General features: G+C 36.6%; 1 long non-coding RNA gene across 1 annotated transcript; it reads left to right on the plus strand.

The window, feature by feature from the left end:
* The first annotated feature begins 2,372 nt into the window (after positions 1-2,372).
* Positions 2,373-5,778, plus strand: LOC144195021 (uncharacterized). Its single transcript, XR_013326034.1, has 3 exons — positions 2,373-2,484; positions 5,435-5,619; positions 5,721-5,778. It is a non-coding gene; the product is annotated as an uncharacterized LOC144195021 (long non-coding RNA).
* Positions 5,779-8,588: the final 2,810 nt, after the last annotated feature.

Here is an 8,588-nt window from a genome sequence, read left to right on the forward strand (position 1 = left end):
TCTTTTCCTCACTTTTTTCTCTAAGCTAATTTTTCCTCAATCAGAATTAACCTCCAGCTAAATAGATCCCTTCTCCCCCTGAGAAATACCTCATGTTTAATATATTTAGTAGTATTTTGAACCCGCAATACTGTTTCTGTCATTATACTAAATATTGAAAATATCAAACAAAAATGATGACCTAATCACGCCTTCAATAGCTAATGCCCTAATATTAGCATAAAACCAGCAAACTAAAAGGCTCATTATGCAAAATTATCCCCCAATTCTGGAATGACACTCGACACCATTCAAAATATAAACTATAAAAAGAAAGAAACAACAAAAAGAGAACATTTTTCTGTGAGTCAATGACATTTGCAAATGGACCCGCATTGATGTGGATGGATTTTCATTCCACATGAGATCCCCCTCCATTGCCTTGGTCGACTCACTGGACGAGCGAGGCTAGCCATCGGGTGTAATAAAATCACCTCCAGCACTAGCAAGTTTCATGGCTTCAAGAGATGACTGTTCTGCCTTTTGATGAGCGAACGTGCCTCCTCTCACACCTCCATTTAAAACCTAAAGAGACAGCCACTCAGCTACTAAGAACAAGGATGTCGCCTTGTCAGTGGGGTGACAAGTTTAACACAAAGGGGGCATTTGGCAGGAACGGGTATATTGGCCCAGTCAAAAGGTCGGACCGCGCCAGTCACATGCCATTAATCTCATACCGGCCGGGGCGGGACATTTTACGGAGGAGGATTCAGAACCACAAGGAGGGTTTTGTTTTAGCTTTCTTCTACAAACTACTATATATATTAAGTACTTTCAAAAAGATCAAGTTCACCTGAAAGAAAGCTGTTTTTATCACTATTTTATATCATAATGTATATTTTTAGGGGCAATTTACTGAATTTGAGGTATTTTAATTCACTATAGCACAACCCATAGCCTTTTAACGATGTATCGATCTCTACTATGCAGAAGCAAACCGTAGAAAAGTTCTTTTTTGGCAAAATTTCTGTCATTTTGGATCAGTTCTAATCTCAATCATTTATTTGAATGCTATTTGACAATATTCAAGTTTTTTAATGAGAAAATCCATGATATTGCGACTTAAAACTTGATTTTTTTAGCTTTTTTTTGCGAGATCTTGCAAAACACAATTTCATTGTAATTATGTAAGTATCTGGTAGTTGTTCTTTGTCCCAGTTCTTCCTTTGGCAGACAACACATAACACATGACTATGACTGACAACTCCAATCATTCTACTGTGTTTGCACGGCAATTTCAAAATGGATGTGTGAGTGACATTTGGCTCATTGAATTGCGGGGGAGGCAGGCCTGGAAGTGGGGGGGAGTAGGCATGAAATTAAACAGAAAACAAAATCCTTCTGAGCATGTCAACTCCCCCAACCCCGTCCGTGCCTTCTTCTTTGCTCCCGCCTCCACTTTGTTGCTTCCACTCCATCCTTCCTTCCCCTGTCTTGTCATTCCTTTCCACAGCCAAATCCGTTTTGATAGCAAATCTGCAAGGGCTTTCCAAATGACAGATAATCCTTCACAGTTTTATCACTAAACCCTGTTCTTCCCATTTTTTCTCGCAGCATGCAGAGTACGTACAGCTGCTGTTGTATGATACAATCGGCCAAGCTAATGCGGGTTGAAGCAAATTCCTCCGAGGAACAGAAAGCTTGCCTCACATATATTTTATCTTAATATTTTTTATCCGATTTTTGCTTTTTTTTTTGCTTTAATATTTCAACTTCTTACCAAAACCTAATTGATTAAACCACAAATTTAATTTCCTGAGAAATTAGACATGGTCAATAAATGTTTTTCCCCCAAATAAGTTCATTATTTTCCTTTTTTTTTGGCAAAAAATCATCCAATTTTGACACAAACGTATTATTTTCTGGTGGCCCTATTCTCCATTCCCAAAAGGTCATTCACACTCATTCATTCCTATTGATTTTCATCTTGGACTATAAAAGAAATCTCCATTTTCCAATGTTTTCAATGACAGATATATCTATCAATTTTAAAGCTACTTGAACCCACCAAAAAAATCCCTATTGGGTCCCATTGCCAATAAAATAGGGGCCTCCAATTCAATAGCTGTTCCCTTTCATTGATTCCGAGACCCCCCCCCCCCCCCACCACCACCACCATCCCCAAAAAAAACTACAAATCTCCATTGACAGTCATTGCTTTTCAATAAAAAACAATCTATTAAATCTCATAAATTCATTCAAACACAAGACCTTCTTTGGAGTCTGGTCTCTCTTCCATAGACACCCAAATCTGACCCGCAATAACTTTTCACTTGACTACTCTAACAGACTTAACATTCTTCCATGCCTTTTTAAATTCCAGGTCAGGTCATACAAAGGATGGGGTGATGGCTTTCTTAAATTCCAGAATGATGTGGCACAGTAAATGTGTCAAGCGAGTCATCAAAACAAAAGTATTCGACAACAAAGCATCATCATCAAGAGGTCAGTTGCTTTATCTTGACTTTTATGTTTAAACTCTTTGAAAACTGCCCCCCACTCTCAAGTAAAAACCATCCTTCAGACTTTAATGCTGGTCTTGACTAAATTTCTGTTCTAAATTTAAGACTCATTTAAGACCCAATTGACCATTTTTTCAAGGTTAACATTTTGCATTTTCTTTAACTTTGAATACTTCCGCCACTGTAAAATGCCATTTAAATTACTATGTGAATGACACCTATGTCATTTACCTGTCAGTATCTTTTATTATAATTAAAAGCAGGATTATTGTCAGACACATCTCCATAATTAATGATCTCAAGTAACTAAGACTTTTTTTATTTTTGCTAGCGGGTATATTTCATGCAAAAAGAGGAACGCCTCAAACCACAATCAATGACACATACTTGTGTTGGGAAGCTAATGTGAGCAATTAACTTTGCTCATAAACGATGTACTGTACACCTGCAAAAGGGTGGGAAAGCAAGATTGTTTGTACAGAAATAAAACCAGTTCTTAGTCAGGACAAATTCACATGCAAATGCTTCTTAAAGGGGAACCGGAGTTAAATTAAGTATTGGTTCTATATACTTCATTTTAATATGAGTAAGTCACCTGTAATATCCAATATTTGAAAATTTTAAGTTTTATTAATCTGCAATTTTATGCTAACATTAAAATTTCACATCTAGATTTAGAAAACTTTATTCATCCCGTATTTGAGAAATTACATTATAAGCGTTACAAGAGAATACAGTCACAGCAAAATACGTTTTAGACATAAATAAGTACTAAATAAGTTAATAATACATAATGTATCTAAATAAATAAATAAATAAATAAGCTTGTTGCTGAAATATATATGCATACACATACATAAACATACATATATATAAATCTACATGTATATACATACACATTGTACATGTATACATATGGTTGGTGTTATTATTCAGCCATTTTTTTTGTTAAAAAGCCTGAGAGTTGATGGGAGGAAAGATCTGTGGACTAGAACTAACATGTTTAATAGTGGTGTGGAATAATTTTTAAAAAGTAGAAACTAGTTAGATTGGACTAACTAGACCATATTCATGTAAATAGAGTGGAAAAAAACGACTGCAAAGACTTCAACAGTTGGAAGCCGAGAATCATTTGACGTGAATTGTTTTTGGCACAAAATGAAAGGATGTGTCATATTTTAAGAGAAAGTTATTTGTGAGTGCCTGCTTTTGATCGATGTGGCGTTAAAGTGCAATATGAGTTTGGAGAAGAAGTCAGAGAAGAAGGGGGAGTTGTGTTGGAGCTGCAGGGAAACAAGATTTATAGGCTGGAACTTTGATCTTCTAAAAGTCTTTGGGCTTTTACACAACAATAATTCTACTTGGTCTCACTTTGAATAATGAAGTGCTAGTGGCAGTTATCCAGACAAGGTTTTAAATTACTCTTGGATATTGAAACAGATGAGGATAAAGGGGGATTTCTATACTATGTACAGTATTTCAAGCTCTTCTTTATAGTGATACAGTATTTACTGTACATCTATTTTACCTCTTGATCTATTAACGTATATTTAGCCCTAATAAATGCCATACTTTTGAAGAGCATCCATTTATTTTAATTGTAACTATGTATATGTATGAGTGGAATCTGTTTTTTGAGCTTTAGTGATAAGTCTGGCCAATGGTGGCAAACTGAGGCATAATGTCAAATTGCAGTTTTTTGGATAAACTTCATATTTTATGTACAATGTGGATATGAATGGAGATATCTCAATTTGAACCTGTCTGTTAAAGAAATTCATCACCTAAGACATTCCAAGTGGACAGCAAAGCTCTGTTCTTGCTATGATTTGGTTACAAAATTAAGCTGTTAATGAGACATCTGGCAAAGTCTAATCTGGGTTTTGTATTTGGGACTGTTTTCTATCAACAGGGAAGCAAGATTTGGTCGTTCGGATATTATCCAGCACTTTATCTGTTTTGCTGATCTTCCAGACATGTGAATGTAGTTCAGTTCATTTGCGCATTCCTTGCGGATTTGACTTTTCCCAGATTTGAATTCGCTCGCTGACCTATTGTATCATTACCAATTTGCCCAATTTGTTATGAATTTCAGACCAATCCATTCAGATAGTTCATGGAACTGCCATTTTACCCCTAAAATCAGCCACATTTATCAATTCCAAATGAGCGTTGTAAGTGAATTTTCTCAGTTTCACAAATACAAGAAGTGCCTATATATAAGTCTGTACACATTTATTATTTATTTTTATATATTGTATAAAGATGCAAGTAAATGTCCATTTTTAACTACTAATTCGATATATTTTTAAACATAATGGGGGTTTTACAAAACATAGATCTTGCAGATGGATATAATGGGTGCTCGGACGTTTGGTCGCCAGTCTATTGGTCGCCAGCTTTCCAAATTATATTCATGAGAGATAGTTTAATATGTAAGAGAAAGAGTTTCATATCTAAGAGAGCGAGTTTAATATCTAAGTACTGTTTACTATCTAAGTACATTTAACCGGCGACCAAAAGACCGGCGACCAAACGTCTGGCGACCAAACGTGCGGTCACGATATACTGTCCTTCCTTTTGTTCAGTCCCGTGCCAACAATGCTTTTGTTGTTGTTTTTGAAATTCAATTGTGTTGTAGTTTAAGGGCTTTTTGGAACAATAACATTTTTCACTGGAAATGGTTTTTCAAATAGGTTTTTTTTTGTTCATTTACACGGCCATTTGGAAGTCTGACCACACCCACATTTAGTACAATTCTGTACTAATGGATATACTATTGACGAATAAATGTAAAGACCAGAGTGGACATTTAAATGTTTCCTGAGAGACACCTACCATAGGTGTTCATCACAACACTATTTAGCTGAAACAAACATCACTTTGGCGGGGGTTCCTTGTGCTAAAGAACTTTCTGGTTTCTTTTTTCACAGGCAGCTGGAGATACTCAACTCCGAGTGAGTCCGACATGGAGCTTTGAAATAGCAATCAATGCCTTTATACTGCAGGGAGGACTCGTAAAAGTGTCGCTCGGAGGAATATACCAAGTCGTATTTCATCCTCCCCTCCCTATTTCCAAACACTGAGTTACGACTGTAGAAATGTGCACCCATTAAAGGTGATATGATGTATATTCTGCCTCCTTCGAAAAGTCATTCATCACTCTGAATGAAGAGGAAAACTGCACTTACTCTTTTGCTCCCTCTTCTTCCTCTCCAGGTCCTTCATCCTCATCCCACTCCAAAAAACCTCACCCTCTAGTTCACAATGTCAAGCCAATACCGTTGCTATTGCAACCTTCTCACGAGAATGCCGCCATCTACTTTAGTTCACCGCTAATGTGACCATTTTGGCCAGGAGACAAAAATCTCAACAATGACAAAGGGTAGGGACTTTATTTATACTTTATATTGTCCGTTTTTCCTTGAGTATACAGTATGTGCACCCTATAATTATCCCCCCCAATGGACAAAAGGTGAACGGAGCTATGGCCGTCTATACATTCTATTGTTCATGGCCTTATTTTTATCTACACTGATAAATGGCCCTTGTTGCTAAATCGTCCACATTGGCGCATCTGTTTTGGGGATTTATAGCAGGTCTCCTTTTCAAGGTAACAGTCGGTTTGTGAATTAGGTCAGCAAAAAGAACAAATGTCCTTCAACTGTTGCCGCCTATTTTCTTTACCCTTCCATGACCCGTTCGACTTTTGGCCTTGTACGTCAACCCTGGACCTTTTCTTTTGCCCCCCCTAACCTTTTGGCCTATCCCTAAAAATATAATGTGCAAAAGGCCAAGGAGAGGCCACTTGGCAGCTTTAATGATAGATAGGTATGTAATACTGACTGGTGGATGCACTCTTATTTAATAACTGTTAAAATATTATGGGATTATATAATATTTGGTAGTTAGTGCTGGGTTTTCTGACCCAGATTTGGTTGTAATTGGCCAAAATGTGTGGGAAACTGACCCCCAATGAAAATGCTTTGGAGGAAAAAAAATGTACTATTTTCAAACCCTAAAATTTATTTAATTAGCTCTGGTCATTTTCACAGATTTTGAAGATTTGTGCGCACAGAAAAGATTTCTTTACACATGAAAATACTGAAGTTGTCTTTTCGTTATTAAACCCAAATTACCAAGTTTGTTGATTTTCTGCACCATAAAACTAAACTACAGAGCATGTATTTTTCAGATTTTCATTCATACCTGAGTATAAGTCCCATCGCCTGAAAAATGCACAAGAAAGAACAGAACATTAACATCACACTGGTGGCTATATTGCATTGTGAAGATGCAAATTTACTTGATTATATATCAAGAAGACACATTCTAGTCAAACAAAATAACAGAAAACAACAGAATTTATAGATGGCTGTTAATATATTTACTGTCATACGCTATTGCCAAAGCAACGCAAAATAAAAAAAAGTTGTTTACCAAACTTTTGATCACTACCAAAGTCCTAATTTTCCGCTTTTACTCTTAACAACTTTACCAAATCTGGTACATTTAGACCTGCCCCCAATTTTAAGTGACAGACAAAACACTTATGACGTATTGTCCGAATTATCCGGTAATTCTTGTCATTTTCCGCTTTCCTACACTAGGGAAAAATCCTATTTGCATACGAGTATATATTTTCTGCTCTCTCCTGCCACACTTATCAAGTACTACTAAAATAAATCAGGACTAGATGCAATTATTAAAACAGCCTCCCCCGAAACCTGCTGTGCTTATAGTTTTCAGTCACCAGACATAGCATATTTGTAAGTGCGCGTGTGTTTGTTGACACAGTGAATTAATTTTGCTAGCACAGGCAGTAGCTAAGGTCAGCAAAGAAAATATTTCATAACTGTCAGCTTGGCGTTTAGCCTGCACAACAATACACACTCGTATAACAAACAGCTGTATGTGACTTTGCTAGCTTGATACTTATGTGTATCTCAGGAGACTTGTTTGATATATTACTTTGCTTTTATATATCCATCTGAACCGCTGAGTTACTGCCAGTAAGGTGCTTTGTCATCACAAAGACCCGGACGGTCCAGTCAGGCAAATATTTTGGCCACTCTGCGTAGAATACGTTATCCATGACTGCCAGTTCTTTAAGATGTAGAAACCGGATGGGTTTTTTTAAATGTAAAGTCTGAAGGTAGGCAACAAAAGAGCAGGCTTTAAGAAGGCGCTTCATGTGTTGTTTTTCATTTAGCGTGCGTGACAGGTTTATGTATGGCTGTTGTTGGGTTCACTGTATTTACTCTTTGGGAGGCTTTCGTACTCCCACGTGGAGATTAAGGACAATAGGTGGATGGTTTCCATAAATGTTTGTTTGGGGTGTCGGTTTTGAACGATTGGTTTGCGTTGATTTGTCTTTAATTGAGAGTATGGTCTCCCTGTAGACTCGGGTGGGAGCTTACATGGGCTAGGTTCGATTCAGCCTGTTGATTTTTGACTGTTGTTGCCAAGGTACGACTCCTCCTCATCATGTTTGGCAGGAACTGTGTAGATTCCACTACCTACTTTACCTTCTGTTGTAAATCTAGCAGGGTCATGAACCAATTGGATATTTTATGTTCCACCCTTCAAATTTGAAATAATCCATATACAGAATATGAAAATATGCAGTTTATGAGTCCACTTATCCTGAGAACAAATCTAAAAATTGGAAAAAGTAGGGTTTCTTTTTCAAATACCAGATACATCTGGAAAATATAATCCTGACTTATCCATACTTTACTTAGTGAAAACACCAATAACGAGTTCAAATAAAATAATTATATTTTTTGTTGTTGTTGCCGTGTTTCCTGATTTTTAGAACATTTGTTTTTAAAAACAATGTTTCAAATATTTATTATAATTTGTGTCACACATGATAGTGGACTTGGAAAAGTTAGATTTCTAAAAACTTCACCATAATTCCATCTTCTATTTTTAATAGCTACTATGTATGGTTCGCATTGACACTGTGCAACCCTCTTATGCATATTATCAGAATCAGAAATGTATGAATCATGTAATAAGATGTCTGCCTTTAACCTCCTAGGGTCTGGCCTCCACATGTGGACATCACATTTTTGGTTGTCA

Source organism: Stigmatopora nigra, chromosome 4 (genome assembly GCF_051989575.1).
Source record: "Stigmatopora nigra isolate UIUO_SnigA chromosome 4, RoL_Snig_1.1, whole genome shotgun sequence".
Classification (NCBI taxonomy): domain Eukaryota; kingdom Metazoa; phylum Chordata; class Actinopteri; order Syngnathiformes; family Syngnathidae; genus Stigmatopora; species Stigmatopora nigra.